Raw genomic sequence first — 19,790 nt, 5'->3', positions numbered from 1 at the left:
TTTTAGTACAAATATATCAAGGTACCCAAAACTACCCAGTGCTGCTTTAACAACTTTTAGCCAAAATTTGGGAACATATCTGTCAAATCCGAACATTTTGAAATGAACGTTTTTTTGTTTTTTTTGTGCAACTCAAATTAATAATGTAGTTAGTGGCAATACAGATGTTTTCAAAGTGAGTTTCAGGACATGCAAATGTATGTGGCAAATTGACTGTTTCCATTTGCAACTCCAGATGTAGCTGAGTCAAGGATAATAATACTGATGATTGCTTGTGTGTGTGTATGTGTGTGTGTGTGTGTGTGTGTGTGTGTGTGTGTGTGCGTGTGTGTCTTTCCATTAGTATCCAGATGCAGCTGAGTGAACAGGAAACGTGGTGTTAACTGGAGTCTCATTGCAGCGGCCCACAGGTTAAAAGGTGTCACACTAGAAAGAGAAGGGTTAAACGGAACCACATGGCGCCAAACACAGACGCACAAACAAACGAAGATGCACATGTGGACAAGTTGTACACAACAAATCAAATGTGCAGATGTGTTCCCTCTCAGACTTTCTGGAGCATGATTATGTGAGTGTGTGTTGCGTTGCGTTTGCATGTGTGTATGTTTGCACATGTGTGTGTGCGTGTGACTCTGTGTGCGCGCCCGCTACTGAATACGTGTGTTTATGTGTGTGTGTGTGTGTGTGCGCCGCCAGCAGCTGAGAAGCCTCTTCTGCTATGTATTAGCGGTTTTGTCAGGGTTTTGTGTTTGGCTACGTTGCCACGGCAACAGCCCCGGTAGGATCGCTCCAGGGCAGCTCAGTTAGCATTAGAGCTGTTTATGATGGCACCGGCCGTCATGAGGCGGAGAACAAGACAGCAGGGAATCAGACTAAACGTGAATATTGATCGACTGAGAGAAGAAAAAGGCAGAGAAGGATTGCGATTTCCAATTTTTTGGTTATATTTTTTTCGTCTTCAACATGTTCTTCCACTTTCCCTTCTTCATCAAATGTAACATCAAGGTCATCAGATTATGAAGTGATTCGTTCTTTGATAGTGAAGGGATTTATTTTGAAGTCGGTTTAGCCATTGAATCATAGACTGGGAGTCAAAGCCGCGAGTTAAAGCGAGTTTTAAGAGATAGAAAAGACTAAAACTTTGTATATATCGAGACCAAAACTAATATTTTTGCATTTTGTTTTCAAGATCACTATCAATGTGCACACAGAGAGAACCAACACCATAGACTATCAACACCTAAGTCAGGGAACAAGAATAAGTGATGTCAAGACCAATAATATATATGTATTTATTTATATAGCTAATAAAAAATGTATAAATCAAATCAAACTAATATTTATTTTAAATATGTTATTTCATGAAAGACTTTTCATGCTAATGCATGTATAAATATCATCATATACAAAATATTTTTATCTTTCAAAGGAAATTAATATACATCAGAATTCTCTATTTCAGTCAACAATAATGGGAAGAATAAACAAGACTAGAATCAAATAAATACAATTTTTGGTGGTTAAAAAGGTACGGTCAAAACTAAAGCTCAGTAAAAGTATAACACAAGAATACAAGGACAATGCATTCAAGACTCTTTTGTTGTATTTTTGGACCAACAACTATTTTTATGCACGAACATCTTTAATTATTTTTTTATTTTTTTAAGTTATTCAAGTTTACCGCTGTAAAACATTCAATTGTCCATCAAAAAAAAAAGTTATTCTTGACTCCCAGACAAAAAACAGCCTCCCAATTGTTTTATTTCGCATCACAAACAAAATAGTTTTGCAAGAATCATAAAGTTTCGAGAATTAAACCAAAACTTTTTTTCTTTTTTCTTTACAGAAACATCAATGCTGCATGGACGTTCTGTCGTTTAACAACTTATAAATGCTTGTGTTCAAAATGTTTTGTGCTGGAAGGATGATTCGTAGTAAATGTGGATAAACCTTTGAACTTGTAAAACAACCTTCATGCGTGTTCTGAGCGTGCGTTTGGTTTGCATGACTTTAAATAGATAAAAAAATAAATATTACATTTAACTACCCACACGTTTTCCATTTTAAGACGACTGTGGATAAACTCGACAGGGTTCATAGATTTGAACTTTCCTGATATTTATTTTTCCTCAATTAAACAATGCAAGAATATAATCCTAAATGGCAGCTTTGTTAAATTCAAACACACTTCCATGAGAAGAATGTCGACACTCCTGCCAGGTTATTTCTTTCTTGTAAAGAAGTTCCCCAGGTTTCATTCCAAAGAGAAAACCCAACGAGAAAAGCTTCTCTTTTTTTTCCCCCCGAACATCTGGTGAACACAGTGTGTTATTAGAGATCCCATCAAGTCAGGGGGAGCTCCACATCTGCACAATCACATGTTGAACACAATCAAGGCTGCGTTCTACACATGATCTGCTGCGGTTGCTTGTTTTGTTTGCACTCTGGGCAGAAGCTTAGATCAATATACAACATCCAGAGAGTTCTGAGAGGGTTATTAACGCCGGCTTCTTTATGATGGATGCGTCTTGTTTTGGGGGAGAGGCTGTTGTGTAACCGGCACCGCTTCATCTAACCATAATGACCTGCTCGGAAGACGGGACGCCGAGTAGCAGGCGAGCGGAGTCAATTACATCTTTCATTGCAGAACCACTTGAAGTTGAGGTGATGAAGAAGTCTGTTCTTTTGGTTCTTCTCACCCCAGGAGACATGCATGTGTGTGTGTGTGTGTGTGTGTGTGTGTGTGTGTGTGTGTGTGTGTGTGTGTGTGTGTGTGTGTGTGTGTGTGTGTGTGTGTGTGTGTGTGTGTGTGTGTGTGTGTGTGTGTGTGTGTGTGTGTGTGTGTGTGTGTGTGTGTGTGTGTGTGTGTGTGTGTGTGTGTGTGAGTGTGTATCGCCCTGATAGCGTTGGTGACCTAATGGTCGCATCTTATCTTAATATGACCTCATGGACTAAGAACTTTGTTGCTCTGCAGTCTTGATAAAGCTTCTTAAAACAAGTTTAGTAACGTCTGCCAGTTCAACCAATGTGTTGATTTAAGTCTTAAATAGATGTTGGACTCTATTGTATTATCAGTATGTGTCTGTTTGTACAAAACTCTCTTTTCATTGCAATATTTACATTAGAAAATGTGCTTAAGCCCCGCCCACTGAAAACACTTTGTTTTTCTCGAGCTAAAATATTGTTTACCATAACCACGCCCACTCTGCTGTGATTGGTCAAGCATCAAGGTTTGTCACCACACATCATCTATCTCGGAAGTCTCCACCTCCAAGGGACTCGTTGTGTAAACAAATCAGGGCATGATTACAACTGGCTGAAGGAGATGTGAAGCCATTATTACGTCATAATGGACACCGCTCTCGTAACCTCTCGTTCGCTGAGATTTTGTTATACCTTTTGTCGGCCAAACAAATAACACAAAATCAAAAACAACTTGAAAGTATGTCTGAAGGTTCGACCTTCTCGCTTTTAATAAGCATATGGGTTTTTTTTGTATAACGAATTAAAATAACATAATATTTCTGGAATGTACAACGCAGCAGAATCTAAACCTCACCAATAAAATGTGTATTACAAGTGTATAACATGTGTTAATTAAAAAAAAAAAAAGAAGAAAACATTCTATTAAATAAATGCTTTTTACATGCTTGTAACACAGCAGTAAAAAAGTTTGATGCGAAATTACTACTACTAATAATAATAATGATAAAAAAACATTTTTACGCTGCCGTCCCCAACATCCTAACATTGATTTATTGAGGTTAGGATAGTAATACAAATTGCCTTCAACTAGCTGCATCAAATGCATTTCACTGTGTTTTTTGCATCATAAAAATCAAACTATCGACTGCTTCTTTTTGATTTAAGCCATTGACATCAAGGAAACTAAAGATTTCTTCCTCACTTCCAAGAGGACACTATACAAATCAGCTGCAAAAAGTAGATGCAATATTGTATAAGCCACACAGTTCAGAGCGTTTTTTAAGAATTGCAGTTTATATTCCATTAAATTTACGGTGATTCATTCATTGAAGTTTTTTGCAGTTACGACCCTGATATTCCGAGTATTCTAAATGTGTATTGAGTATTGAGGTGGTGAAGGCAGCATCATTCCTGCTCCACAGATTAAAAGTGTAGAAAATGGTAACAAAAGTTCGTCTCAACATAAAAAAGCAGCTGCGACTCACTACTATTACTACACATGTATTGAAAGAATGAGCTAATGTAAAATGAGTCATACATCCTATGCACAGGTTTGTAATGACTCATTTTGGAATTCAAAACAGACATTTAAGAAGAAAAAAAAACAAAAAAAAAACGATTCTCTTATTCTCCTATTAAACGGCACCGTGGATTAAAGCAGCGGTTGCTGGAGGATGGAAACCATCACGGCTCCAAATTTATGCAAGTCACAGAACCACCAATCAAGCCCAGCTGCCCGAGTGAGTAATCACTGCCTCTGGAAACAAACACAGATAAAATAGTAGCAGCATTGAAGTCGTCTTCCTCATGAAGACACCAGCAGAAAGTCGATGATTTGTTGTTATGGAGCCGTTCGGGACTGAGAGTACACACTGATTGAGATATTTTAACACCGTGAGTCACTAAAGATGTTGTTCAAACTACTTTAGTTCGAATCTGTTCAATTGTTTTGTCTCTATTTTTCCGACTGTTCGACTTTGTTCGTTTAGAGCAATTTACAATACAAATATTCTGATGCAAAATGTGGTTTATATTAGGAATGTGTAGTAAAAACAATAGTTGTGCAATCTGTTGGGACTCCTGTGTGTATCATGTGACTAACAGATGGACAAAAAAACATGGAATTAATAAAAAGCTTTTTTTTTGTGAGTACAAAGTTATAACTATTGATGTAAAAACTTGCTAATTAAAAAAAAACAACAGAGAAAATGTCTAAATATCAGTTCTTGAATTAAACTCTTCTAGTTTTAGTCTCACAATTGTAAAATAGGAAAAATAATTAAAATAGAAATTAAGTACAAGTAACTTAGGAACAAAAACATATCTACTGTATTTAGGCCTTTAAAAGGGTTTGGTTTCCCCTTTTGCATTGTGAGAAGTATAATACTTTTTCTCAATTTTTAACCTATTTTCCTATTGATTTTTTTAATTTTTTTATCATCATCTCTTTATTTATTTGTACGTCAGGGGCCCCCAACCTTTTTTTTGTAGCACGGATTGGTTAAATATCAAAATTACGGACTTAATTTCCAACAAAAGTTCAGATAGAAAAAAAGTTAAAAATAAAATATGTCCCAAATAAAAAAAATACAATTAAGTGCATGAAAAAAACATCTCAGCATAATGCTGAATCAGCAAAAGCTCCGGACTGGTTACAACAAGATGTTTGTTTATTTGCATTTGTGTTTATTTGATTGTATGCCGACGGAATTGTTCTGTATGTGTTTTTATAAATATAACTTTTTTTTTGACTTTCTGACAATTATCTCATGGACCAGCACCACTAACTCAAATTACCACAGCGCAGCAATTGAATAAAACTAATGCAATGAAAGTCTACCAAAAAACAAATTTAAATGAATCAATCTTGACCTTAACTAATGTTTTTGTAATGGGATTCAAAGACAAAGAGACAGAATGTGTCCCTTATTGCCTTCGACGCCAAACAAAAATGCAGTTGTGTAACGACTGTGAATGGTTTTGTGTTCATGCTTCTTTTCCATCTATTACACCATAAAATCCAACAATTTATCAATTTTTCAAGACACATTTACTCATTCTCCGTCCACTTCTGTACGGAATGAACAAAACCACAACGATTTTGTGAATGAAGTAATGTTTACTTTTAATGTCCTGATACAAACTGCTGTTTATATATTCATCCTGCACTCGAAAAACATTCAACCAGTTCCACCATTGACCGTACATTACATATTGTGCATGTAAGTGTCAGGAAGGAGATTAATGGACATTTATTAATAAAGTTTTATCCATATCTATGTGGTGAGCTTGTTTATTTGTTATTTTTCTTGTGATAGACTGACAACTTAACTTTATAAGGAACCAGTCTTTAAGTTAAGTTAAGAAAGGACTCAGAAATAATTGATTGAATAAAGAGATGTAAATTACAGCAGCAGGGATGCTTTTAGAAAAGATAGATGGATGGATAAGGATGAAACAAAACTCAGCTACATATTTGAAAAGAAAGATTAAAAAACAATTGTCTGAGTTAGTGTACTGGTTCAAAGCGCTCCTCTTCAGAAATGATTGAAACCGGTGAAGGTGCGTCGCAGGTGTCCATTACACAGCAGATGAAAGAAGCTCTTGATACACTAAATATTGTCTCTATCATCTTCACTCTGCCGCCTGACTGCAAGGAGGAAGTGATCGCTTCCAGGAGTCTCTCGGGTGAGCGGTTTTTCTTTTCATCCCAGAAATAGCGGAGATCACAACTGCATGTGAGACGCAGCTTTGAGGGTCTCGCCAAGGTCCACAAAGATCACAGAGGAGGATGGTCCGGAGGAACTGTCATAGTGGGATATGACCAGGAATGACACTTTTGATTTTGTAAAGCTCATGTTCAAATGTAGGTCAAGATTGATTTGGTTCTCTTTCCTTAATGTTGCATAAAAACTGAATAAAGCAGCCTTGTTTTCTTCAAACTATAATTAATATCATTTATTTACTCCTGTCAGTATCATGTGACTAACAAATAAAGACAAATGGAATACCTTAAAGCACTTTTTGTCAGTTCAATTACAATGTTAAAGCTATTGATGTAAAAACTTGAGTCATTATTTTCGAAAATAAACCTCGAAAATGTCTAAATATAGGTTCTTAAATTAAACCTGTATGAAGTACTTTTCTTCTTATCATTATATTTGTACAACAAAAAAAATTAACTCAACAGGAACATTATGAAAACGAAGGTCTAGACATGTGCCACAAGTTTATTAAATAAAAGTAAATATTGCAAGAAATACCATTTTACTTTATATACATTTTATGTAAATATAATATGAATTATATTAATTTAATTATGTTTAAGGGACAACTCAAATGAAAATAGAACACCGGTCCTAAAATAAATAACTTTTATTCAAGTTTAGCTAGAGATTAATATTAAAATTAAATACAAAATAAAAGTGCTAGAGCTGTTTTAAGGGCTCTAATAGATTAACCCAAACCGTTTGTGATAATAACATTTAAGGTCAAAATAAGAACACAATATTCATTCATTTACTATTTGAAATTATGTAATTAAAGCTTACGTTTTCCTTTAATTGCAATACATTAGTGACAAAATGTTTGTATTACATGTCATTTTAGCATCATATAGTTTGGTTGTGATATGGTGTTTATGTACGTGGAGTTATGTTTTCGTTCAATAACTGCATTCTAAATTATTTTTTGCTTTAGTTCAAATATTATGTATTCCATTAAAGAAGACTCATGTATGGCAACGAAGTGTATTTTACTATGGAAGGTCAGTGTGTAATATACTGGTGTACACTGTGATGGAAAAAATGTAATTTAGAATTTAAAAAAAGTATTATTTTAAAGAAATTCAAGTTTTTAAAGATATTTAAAACCATTTTTAAATGACAAGTTCAGAACCTCTTTTGTCGCAGTAGGTTGATAGAAGTAGCCCCGGGTTGTGCCACAGCACAGTGGGCAGACGGAACCCTGTACACACACTTATTATAATATTGTGGTGTTGGAGCGATGAGAACACTGGCGGTGGCCATGTCCAAAAACATTAGTGGCGAAGCTCATTTTCAATGTTTGGATGGTGTTTTTCTTGTGGATTTGGATGCGTATGTGTTTAGTTTTACAATTACACAAAAGGTCGACATAAAAAAAATAAATCCTTTCCAGGCTTTCGTTCTCTCTTTTTCTGACTCTGTCACGCCGACTCTTGGGCCACAACAAATTGATCGTGGTTCTGTTAGTCCTGTTTTCCGATCGGTTGGACCTTAATTTACACCTCAAAATGACTGACGGGTGGCATTTTTACGATTTTTACTAGTTTATTTAGGGCATAAAAAATGTAAACGTAAAAATCTTTTTGTAAAGTTGTTGTAAAATATTGATAAAATGTATTTGATTGGTTTGTATCTGTTAGATTTCTTATTTTATTTTAAAATAAACATTTTTTAAGCATTTTAATACATAAAGCGACAATGAATTGAGGAAATTTGCTGTAATATTGTTGCATTACTGGGTTATTATCATATGATTTGACATTGACATTGCTGTTCATTTGTAACTCTAGAAACAGATCCTCTGATCCTGCAATTTAAAAAATACTCTCAAAAAGAATATAATAAAAATCAAGTACATTCCGACTTTTAAATGATTATAGTAAAACCTTTATGTCTAGTTACACTTTTATATTTTCTTTTAGGAACTTTAAAGTCGCTTTATTATCTTGTAAATTTTAGCTCAATTTGGTCATTTTGCCTATAATTATTAACAAACATTCATTGAAATGGGAAAGTCTTCCACGTCGAACAAAAAAAATGTAGATTATTTTAGAGTGCGACTAATGTGAAAAACCCAACTCTCTTGAGTCACTCCCATGTTGTAAATGTTGAAGTCTTTCTCTCCAAGATGCAGTAAGTCTCTCATCATGACCATGTTTTGAACTTATTACTTTATAAAGTTCTCCCCCGTCTGAAATCTTGGCAAACAAGAGGTTACGAGAGCAGAGTTCATTATGGCTTCGGTTAAACCTTCAGCCAGCTGTAATCACGCCCTGCTTTGTTTATACAACGAGTCCATTGGAGGTGGAGACTCCCGGCATCGATGACAAACCCAACCAATCACAGCAGAGTGGGTGTGGTTATGGTAAATACTGTTTTATCTCTAGAAAAACTGTTTTCATTGGACGGGGCTTAAGCACATTTTCTAATGTAAATATTTAAATGAAAAGAGAGTTTTGTTCAAACAGACACATACTGATGATACAATAGAGTCCAACATCTATTTAAGACACACTTAAATCAACACATTAGTTTCTTAGTAAGAGTGTGAGGTTGTATTATCTTCAACTTACAAATACAATTCTCTTCTATCTACAAATATCACGTCCCCAGTGCAGTTGAGCTCAAGCACTCAAGTGTCAGGAGAGAGTTAATCTTTGACGTGGGGCATGAAACACCGTCGCGGTGTCTCACTGTGAGCCGATCTGACTTATCTCACTCCAGCGTCTAACAATGCAGGAAACGAGCCCAAGCCGGATCCAACTGCCTCTGTTACATTATCCACTTATGCCATTGACTGTAATCTGTGTGTGTGTGTGTGTGTGAGTGTGTGTGCATGTGTGTGTGATGCGGAGGGATGTGGAGTCTTAAAACTCTTCTCTGCGCTTCTCTTATAGCCAGACTTCATCAACCTGCCACACACATTGACGAAGCTGGTGTTCAGACGCACACGACTTAAACAGACGGAACAAAATATTCCTTCCGTTGTGTTTCTCTTGGCCGCGGAATAAAGGATCAATGCAGAGGAGAACACAAGTTACTAAAACAATCCCCACTCTTTCCAAGAAACAGTCCTTCAGTGTCGGCGAAAGGCTTCTTTCACGTCCATGATTATTAGGTACTATTATTAATAAAAACAGAAAGTGAAGTGTTTCTCTGAGGCGCAGTAATGATCGCTGCCATAAAATATTGACAATTTGACATTTTAATTAGGAGTGGGCTGAAATAAAACAAAATTGCTCATATTAAACGCACCGGGAGCCAAATGATGTGTCCCAGAAGGTTGTGAGCTCAGGTGGACGTTGTCTCGCGGCCGTCCGTTTGTTGGACGGATTTTATATCAACAAATCCAGTCGCCAAGATGGCCGAGGAGCCGGTGGCGAGAGCTGCGTCTGAAGAAGGAAGAAGGTCAGGATCGTAGGAATGGAGCTTCACTGGTCTTCGTTTTTACTAGGAAAATTAATGAAAGGAACATTTTGTTTCTTCATTTTTCCAAGAATAAATTTGCAATAAAAGGATTTAAGAAGGATTTACGACTTAAGACAGTGGCTCACATTCATGTGGATGAGGACCCCCCGTGTTATCCTGAATCTTATCAGCCATTTATACTTTAAACAACCTGAGGGCACACAAGTGGTTAGTGTCACTGCATCACAGCAAGACGGCGGCTTCCAGCTTGAGGCAACCTTTGACCTTTACGGTTCCCCCCCAACATCCATCCATCCATCCATCCATCATCCATCCAACCATCTATTTGTATTTTTTATTATATTGTCGGGATCTCACAAAAATCAATGCAGCACCACCTGCATAATTACGCATCAACATACGTTATACCTACGTTTGAAACATGTTTACAAATATTGAATAGTGTGCCCTAAATATATATATATTACAATTTTATCCTTAAACAATTACATGTTAAAGAAAGTAAAAGTACAGATAGAGATACGTACACTTTTTTTGTCAGGTTGTGTAGATCGATTGAAACGTTAATATTATCATCGTTTTGACAGTAGTGTCATTAGTTAGACGTTTAGATCTCAAAACATTTTAAAACAACATACCCTACCAAGGCAGAGATCTGTAATACAGAGAGATGTTTAACTACCACTGCCTCTGTATTTACCAGTTATCAAATTAATACTAAAATTGGAAATGTTAACCAGACCTACTACAATAATAATAATAATCTCTATTTATATAGCGCCTTTCTAGACTAGGGTCACAAAGCGCTTTGACAGCCATTCACACATACTGATGGGAGTAGGCTGCACCACATGGCGCCGAATCTGCCATCAGGAGCAATCAGGGTAAAGTGTCTTGCTCAGGGACACAACGACACAAGCTTGTCTGGAGCTGGGATTGAACCTGCAACCTTTTGGACTGCAGGAAACCACTCTACCATCTGAGCTATGAAGCCCTATGTCACAAGCCATTGTGTACAAAATCTGTTAATGATTAAAAATGTCTATTTAAAATTCATGTTGAAGCACAAATAGGTCAATTAACATGAAGTCAAAAGGATTGTTAACCATTATATTATTAGCATTGTTACAAATGTAAGTAAGTAAGCAATAATAAGCAAGTAATATTTATTTATATAGCGCTTTTCGAGACCAGGGTCACAAAGCGCTTAAACAATCAAAACAATACTCAAAAAAGTACATACTTTAAAGATCAAGATAATAATGAGAACAACACAGGAGTTCGAGAAATTCAAGGAAAAGCCTGAACAAATAGAAACGTCTTAAGATGTTTCTTAAAGGAGTCAGTAGATCCATCAAGCGCAAAGAGAGAGGAAGATCGTTCCAAAGCTTAGGAGCAACAGTCTGAAAAGATTTCTCTCCTCTGGTCCTGAGCCGTGTGCGTAAGTAGATTCTGATCCACAGACCTCAGAGCCCGAGCTGGGGTGTAAGGCTGGATCAGATCACTGATGTAAGGAGGAGCCTGACCATGAATAGATCTGAAAGTAAGAACCAGAATTTTAAAGTTGATCCTGAAAGAAACTGGAAGCCAGTGAAGAGTTTTAAGGACATGTGAGTTCTTCTACTTGAGCGGGTCAGAATTCAATGTCAAAGCTTTTATGGGGGGAAATTATTTTTTTAAATAAAAGCCCCAGATTAATTATCGGATTATGAATTCATTCATTTGCTCAATAAACCTCTGCTTGTTTTTTGACTGTGGGAGGAAACAGGAGTGCCCAGAGTCACTCTGCACATGAATTAGGGGAGTAAACTGCACACGGACAAGACACAGGTGTCATCAAGCTGGAAGCAAACCGGCAACCTTCCTGCTTTGAGGCAACTGACTCAGAGAAGCAGAGAAACCGTGCGCTCAGATGCATCGAACTAACTGTGGAGATTATTCTCACTCTAGTGAAGGAACATCTTGGAGACCCCAGTTTAAGTAGCTGTTGAAAGACAACTTTGAACATTTGTTATGAAACTTTTGATCTGCAGACCAAAGAGAAACAAAAACAGCAGTAAACAACCCAATAAATATTATTTTTTCACCACAGTTGTCCCGAACACGAGAAGGCAACAGAGGGACAGTCGATCTAATCGAGGAATCGATGTCTGAAATAATAAACATCTCTGGAGAGACTCAATAAAATCCACAAGTTCATGTCTCGTTTGCGTCCAATAGCTGAAAACAGACACTGTCATGGCGTCTGTCCATCATTCTCTCTCTGAGCTTGAGGTTTTGGCGCCACCTCCCCTCTTATTATGGTCCCAGTGCAGCTTTACTGCAATTCCCATGACAGTGTGTAGAAAGAACTCCCTGCTGTAAGGAACACTGTGATGGTGACCCACTGGCGAGGCATCCTCCGCTGCAGTCTGGCCTTTGACGCAGCTCTACTCGTAGTGGGTTTGCGTTGTGTGTCAGCATGCAGGCTAGCAAGAGCGGGCCAGGATTTGTGGTGAGAGGAGGAGACGCCATTAGTGAGGTGTTATGTGAGGGTACACGAGTTTAGGGAGATGCAGAAACTAGTAGTGATGGTCTGATGAAGCTTCATGAAGCAGTGTCATTACTTTCAGAGTCCACTAGATGGCGGTCTCTGCCCTATTTTCCTTTGTTTGGAACTGTTCTAATGAAACGTCCCATGATTTAAAAAACTGATGGCGCCATCTACTGACCTCTTAACAACATGACAGTGCTTCATGAAGCTTGAACAATCCATTACTAGAAACTAGAGGGGCCTACATCTGAGATTAAGTTTGAGACATTGGTCGGAGGTTGAAACAGTGACGTGTAACACTGGGGTGTGCGTTATTAAGGATAAAAACAGTGTCGCAAAAAGTGTATTATAAAAAGTGTATTTTTGTATTGATTATTTTGTTTGTTTAAGTTAACATTAGTTTATCTGTCGTTAAAACTAAATTATACATAATATTCTGCTGTGATCATTCAAGAATATAGAGGTCAAAAGAACGGAGAAAAGAATATTCTTCTTATTTCTGCCTCTTATTCAAACTTGCATTTTTCACCCAACAAAATATTAATTATATTCATTGTTAAACAATGGTTTTGTTGTTAATCGTATTGTCTTTGTTGGTGGTAATGTTAATAACTGATGCATTGATGTAGCTTCATGAAGAACCATTCTATTATTTTACAGATCTATAGGTGGCGCTCTCAGTTTAAAAATCATAAGTTTCAATAGAAGTAGTTCAAAGCAATAGCTCGTAGAGCAGAGAGTGCCATCTAGTGGACTGTGAAAAGATGGATAGTGCTTCATGAAGCTTCATCAACACATCACTAGTTTTGTTGTTTATATTGTTAATTATGCTGTTATTTTTGTCTTTAAAAAAAAAGAAAACCCTATATTATTTATATTGTGGTCATTGTTTGTTTGTTTTTCCTGGTAAAATTGATGTTGTAAATTGTATTTTGATCAAGTGATATTTTATCAGATAAAAATAAAGAAGCGTTTTTGTCATGTTTTAGACAGCAACAGATATTTAAATGAAAAATGGATCTTATTAACAGCACTTTTCTATGCTATTTCGAAACACTCTACACTAAGTTATGCATTCACACAATCACACTCTGGTGGGAGTAGGCTGCGACGCGGCGTGCCAGCTCAACCATCAGGAGCAATCAGAGTAAAGTGTCTTGCTCAGGGACACGACGCCACAATCTCATCCGGAGCTGGGATTGAACCAACAACTTTCCAGACCAGAAGCCAACCCGTCCAGTATCTGAGCTATAAATACAAATATATACGGCAAACTATGAGAGAAACAAGACATGAGAAGCAGCTCTTTTACTTTGATGGATGAATTGATGAATTAAACCAAAAATGTATGATACAAAATCTATACAAGAGGTCTCAAACTTGTGGTTAGCGTGCCATCTGCAGCCATTGACGTAACATTCTGGCGGCCCTTTATTTAGTGTGTTACATTTTTATTAGAAAAAGACAGAGCAGGGAAATTCATTTTTGTTTAAAAACATTTGGTTACATAATACGCACATAAAATATTTAAATTTGTATAGATTTTATTATAATGTTAAGATTTCTTAAATAAAATACTTTGAATTAGTCTTTTTTTTTCCCAAATTCATAGGGAAACCACACAAAAATCCATTGCACAACAACAACAAAAATGTGATTTAGATTTAGTTCAGATACGCCACGTCTCCTCTGGTGAAGCCCCCCCGGACGGTTTGAGTTTCAGACCCAAAGCAAAGATTTAAAAGGTTATAAAAAATGTTAAAATAATGAAAACTATAAAGAGACAAACAGTTAAACTAGTCAGAGACAAAACTTCGTAAACACAACGTTGCAAAATACATGACGTCAGCCTATATGTGTTGTTAAGATACTAACAAGGACCAGTCGGGGTCAACATGCACGTAAACAGAGGTTCACTCCGGGACACATGTATACACAGAGCAGGTAAAGCACTTCTAGAGACACGTCAGCGTAGATCAACCACCACCTACACATGTTGTGGGAGAGTGCTTTTGTTTTGAGAGTAAGAAGGGTTAATTACTTTCATTCTTCAATGGGAAACATCTTTCCAAACCCCCCCCTTTCTGCAGCTCCTGTCTTCAATCCACACGACTCAACCCACAGAACCCCAGAGATTCGAGAGAAACCCTGAATGTTCCATGAAAGAAAGATGAATTAAGTATGAAACTTTTCACTGATAATCGCAGTCATACATTGTATAGAAAAAAAGTGAAAGAAATGAGGGGCGTATGGACATTTTTCAGGGATGTAAAATGACTTTTCACAAAAGTGTTCCGGCCTCTTGTGGCCCAGCATGACTGTGTTCCGTGTGTAACAACTCCAGATAAAAACGGACGAGCTTCATTTCACATCCATTATTCTCAATGACTGTAATTAGACACACTGTAATTCCTCACTTGATTATTTCTGCTACTTCACTGGTGTTTTTATGACCCTTTTTGACTTCCAATGGCGACGAGGGTGAGTGAACACGCCCCCTCTCGCAGCATGTTCTGCTACTTTTAAGTTCACTTACATTTGTAGTTACGTTTGAGATGGAGCCACGCTTTTAAAATCAAATGGAGCTTTGCTGGCCTCTGGTGGAGAAAGATTGTAGTGCATGTCAATTTGGTTGACCTCTACATTTGTTTTAGAAAATGATAATACATGAATCAAATAGAGAATAAAAGAAGCCTTATCGTCTGCAGCAATATGATGACATTTTTTTTGTCACCATGAAAACAATAACAGTTGGTTAAAGATATCCTGGTCGGATCCGATTAGATCATATCTTGAAAATGGGTTCTTGAAAAGGCTAAGATGGGTTCTGAAATCAAATTGTTCTTTGAGTTTAAATCTGGATCGAACTTTCAATTCATGTAGTTCAAAACATTTCAGTAGGATCGTGATAACTTTTGTTTTAAAGGGGAATTTCAGGAAAGAAATGCATCAAAAATCAGAGATTGGACAGATATTGAATTCTGTATCATATTGTGTAAATACTATTTATGTTTTGATAAAACTTCATGAAGCAGTGTCATTATTTTCAAAGTCCACTAGATGGCGGACTCTGCACTATTTTTCTTTTGTTTTGAACAACTTTTCAAATGAAACATCACGTCATTTTTCAACTGATGGCGCCACCTACTGATACAACTCAGACACTGCTTCATGAAGCTATTTTGAGCTTGAATTGCTTAACTGTTTGAATTCTTTAACTGTTACCTGATACATGTTTTTGCTTTCAGTCGCAAGGTAATAATATATGTTTAAAATTATATTGTTTATTGATAAGTAGCATTTTATTGTCTTATCTTATCTCAAACACAAACGAGATTTTTGAGGCAGGCCGATAGGTATTTCCATTTATAGTTGCAGTTTTTTTTTCACCATTACTCTGTGGCTTCACATGTTTATACAGTGTTGGTCCAGTTTTTATATCTGATGTGTTTGACCTTTACAGCAGCCAGCGTGGCTTCCCCACTTTCGTTCACTTTTGATGCCTTTTCACAATAAACATCTTTGAAAATCCCTTCCTTCAGAAGGTTAACAGCGCAGTAGGCGTCTCGATCAATAAACAATGGGAGTGATTTTTAAAAGCATTGCTGATACAATGTGTGTTTTTTTCTTTCTGTACAGCAAAGACAGGGAGGAGAAAACATGTCTTCCTCTAGGGTCAGCAAAGATTGATTTTTTTCCCCATCAGAAGTAACGCAGTACTAATTTATTTTCCAAAAACAAACGTAACACTGGATGATACAAACATAGAACCGTTTGTTATTAATGATAAAAAATAAATCGATGTGGATAAGTATAAAAACACGATGTTAACTTTCTCTGCAGCTATATAAAAACGATGCATGTTGGGATTGCTATTGTGATTTCCTTAGCAGTTGGTTTTGAAAGACCTTCTAGAAATTGTAACTTGCAAAATTTGTATGATTGAAGCAAAGCTGAAATGCTGCTTTTTTTAAATGAAAAACATGCCTTTATTGAAGTGATAATTGAATTTTACATTAAGGGTTTGATTAGTTTAATGTTGTCTGCACTTGCTTATTTTTGTTATTTATTAAACATATGCATTTCCCTTTGAAGGTTGTTGTATTTTTTAATACATTTGTTTAAGTTTAAATGCTGTAATTGTATAGATCTCTGCGATCGAGAATGAGATATGAAACAACTTTCGTGTGTGTTTAAGTTCCTAGGGGGGAAAGAAATGGGCTGAGAGGGTTCAATATAAGTCACAAAATAATGGCTCCAGTATTGAATCAATGCTCTACTGCCAATATGTTGCTGATTCTTAGACTTAACTAGTTATTTTTCGTTTTTAACTAGCATCTCTTTTAATAGATTACCAATGGAACAGTAAGTTTTTATCTACTGAATGTAGATGACAGCACGTTTATAACATCATATCAATTGCATCACTTTTACTGTATACATCATTGACAAGGGTTTACAGTTTGGGATTTCAACTCTATGGTAGTCACTAACTGAGAGCTTCCTCATAGGAAGAGCTAGCTGGACCTGTTTTACACTACAAAATTTTAATTAAAAAACATGTAGTAAAATGACCTTTTAAGGTGGAGTCACTTACCAATCTCATTAGAAGGAAGGGTCACTATAGGAACACTATAAAGATGACAGTTCTTCGACGTTTCCTATATTTCTTTCAAATGATTCCTTATTATTTACCCAAATCTGTCTTTAAGGAACATGACAGTTTCTTGGTCTACCTAACTTTATGTTCTATTACTGGGCAGCAAATGTGTGCAAATTTGGTTGGTGCATGGTGGGAAAAATGAGGTCCACTTTGGGCTAATTTGGAAATAAATAATAATAATGCCATTTCTCTGCTAAGTGCTACACTACCAATCGGCCAGCGACAGATCTCCAACCCTGTTGTGAATTTTTTTTAAAGATTTGGATTCAATTTCGGAAACATTTTATTTTCAAACGATCAAAGTACATCCTCTCCCTTAATGAATAATCATCTTTTCCCCCCCATCCGAGATGGACACTGGTTTCCAGGTCTGGCACAGTAGTGGACTGGTATTTCTAAAAGACTTGATTCAAAATAATCATTTTCTAACATTTGAGTATCTACAACACAAACACAATCTTCATAAAAGCAATTTCTTCAGATATCTCAGGAGTTTTGCCAATAAATATCTTAAATGTCCACTTGTGCAATCCAACAACACATGCAATGAGATTCTTTCCTTAAATCCCTACATAAAAGGTAATCTTTCCAAAATATATAGGATAATGCAAAATGTCAAACCTCATGGGATAAAACTAAGCTAGCCTGGGAACAAGATTTAAACATGAAATTATCTGCAAGTTTCTGGCAGCGTAGCTTAGAGTGTATCCATCCGTCATCTTACTGCATAAAGCAACGTCTCATACAATTTAAAGTGTTACATCGTTTGCATTATTCAAATGAGAGACTTGCTAAAATCTACCCGGACGTCAGTCCACATTGTTTAAGATGTTCTCACAGCTGAGCTACTTAGGGTCATATGTTCTGGCATTGTCCATCACGTGGAAGTTTCTGGCTTAGCATATTTGAATGTATTTCTTACATGTGTTAAAAAAGTAATAACACCTTCTCTACACAAGTGTATATTTGGAGTACCTCCACCTGACCTCTCTGTAAATACAGCACAGACGCAATTGCATTTTCCTCACTGATGGCACGCAGACTTGTTCTTCTGCAGTGGAAGTCAGACAAGAACCATCATTTAAGAGTTGGGTTCAAGAAATTAAACTACAGTCGGTCTAATTGTTTGCATACGTTTCATGAAACCAGCAGCATGTTAAAGAACTGAACCTTACATAAGATATAACAGTTTGGATTTGTTTTTGTTGTTACCGTCATATGTATGTAGTATTGTTTTTTTTTGTCTGTTTATAAAAATGTATCAATGTAGCAATGCGTCATTGTACATTTATAGTGAATTCGTTTTATGTGTATGTATATATAAGAAGGTTTTACCATTGTTATATTTTATTTATCTGTCTTTGTCAAGCCCTGAGGTGTGTAGAGGTGGGTGGTGGTCTGGATTTCCAAGACCACAGGGAGGTTTTCTACAGGGGTGGAGGGTGGGATCTTTCTTTGTTTTTATATTTTTCCTTTTATTTATTTTTTTCATGTGTGTGTCAAAATGTATGTCTTAATATCTGAAAATCAATAAAAAAGATGTTTAAAAAAATATCTATATAAATGAAAATAAAATTGAACATTGAAATGAAAATGACATGTACTAGTATTCATAATTACAACATCTATTCTTCCCAACAATTGTAAGTCAGGTACACACACGCCAAACATACACACCCGCACACTCACAACCATACACACACAGACGAAAACATACACACGCACACACAAACACCCACAAACACACACCTACACACACACACACACACACACACGCAAACACACTAAGATACATACACACGTACACACACACACACACCCACATGCATACACGCACAAACATACACACACAAGCACGAACAAACACACACACCTACACCTGCAAACACCCACACCCACGCACAAACATAGAAACACACACGCACGAACAAACATACACACCTACACCTGCACACACGCATAAAAAATTATCCATTAAAAAAAAAAGTATATCATTTATTTATTTGTTCTTTTTCAACCGCTTATTCCCTTAAAGGGGAATGGGGGGGCCTATCCCAGTTTTATTTGGCGAGAGGCGGGGGACACCCTGGACAGCACACCAGTCTATCACAGGACAGACAAAGACAAACAACCATTCACACAAACACTCATGCCTACGGAGAATTTCCCCAAGTTCTCAATCACCTCTGTATGTTTTTGGACTGCCGAGTGCCCAGAGTAAACCCATGCGAACTCCACACAGAAAGTAAACCTTCTAGCTGTGAGGTGATCACGCTAACCTCTGCCCCACCTTGTGCCTATTTTTAATATTTTTTTTAAAACATTTGTTTCAGACAAAGAAAAAAAGTGTTTCTATTTTAGAGCATGTCTTGCAGGCATCATCAGTGGTTCTTGACGGCAACAATTTATCTCTCTGTCGCTGAATGAACAGGCAGTCGTTTCATATCATGTTTTTCCATTAAGGTTCATTCCTTATCTCAAGCCACTCGGCTGCTGAAGCATCACTAGAGTTTCTACCTTAAACAGCAGCGTCCGGAGAAATGAGATTCTGAGTAGGAGGGAAATTCTTAAAACGGCGGCGTAAGTATTTCGGTCCTGCTTTGTCGACCACCTTACAGTGATCGGGTTTCATTTCTGAGAGGAGGAAGAAGGAATGCTGCCGTTGATATGGATGTCAATCATTGCCCGACAGATT

The sequence above is a fragment of the Callionymus lyra genome, chromosome 2 (genome assembly GCF_982586985.1).
Source record: "Callionymus lyra chromosome 2, fCalLyr1.hap1.1, whole genome shotgun sequence".
In the NCBI taxonomy this organism is placed as follows: domain Eukaryota; kingdom Metazoa; phylum Chordata; class Actinopteri; order Syngnathiformes; family Callionymidae; genus Callionymus; species Callionymus lyra.
The sequence above is the reverse complement of the archived record's forward strand: the minus strand, read 5'-3'. Positions refer to the sequence as shown.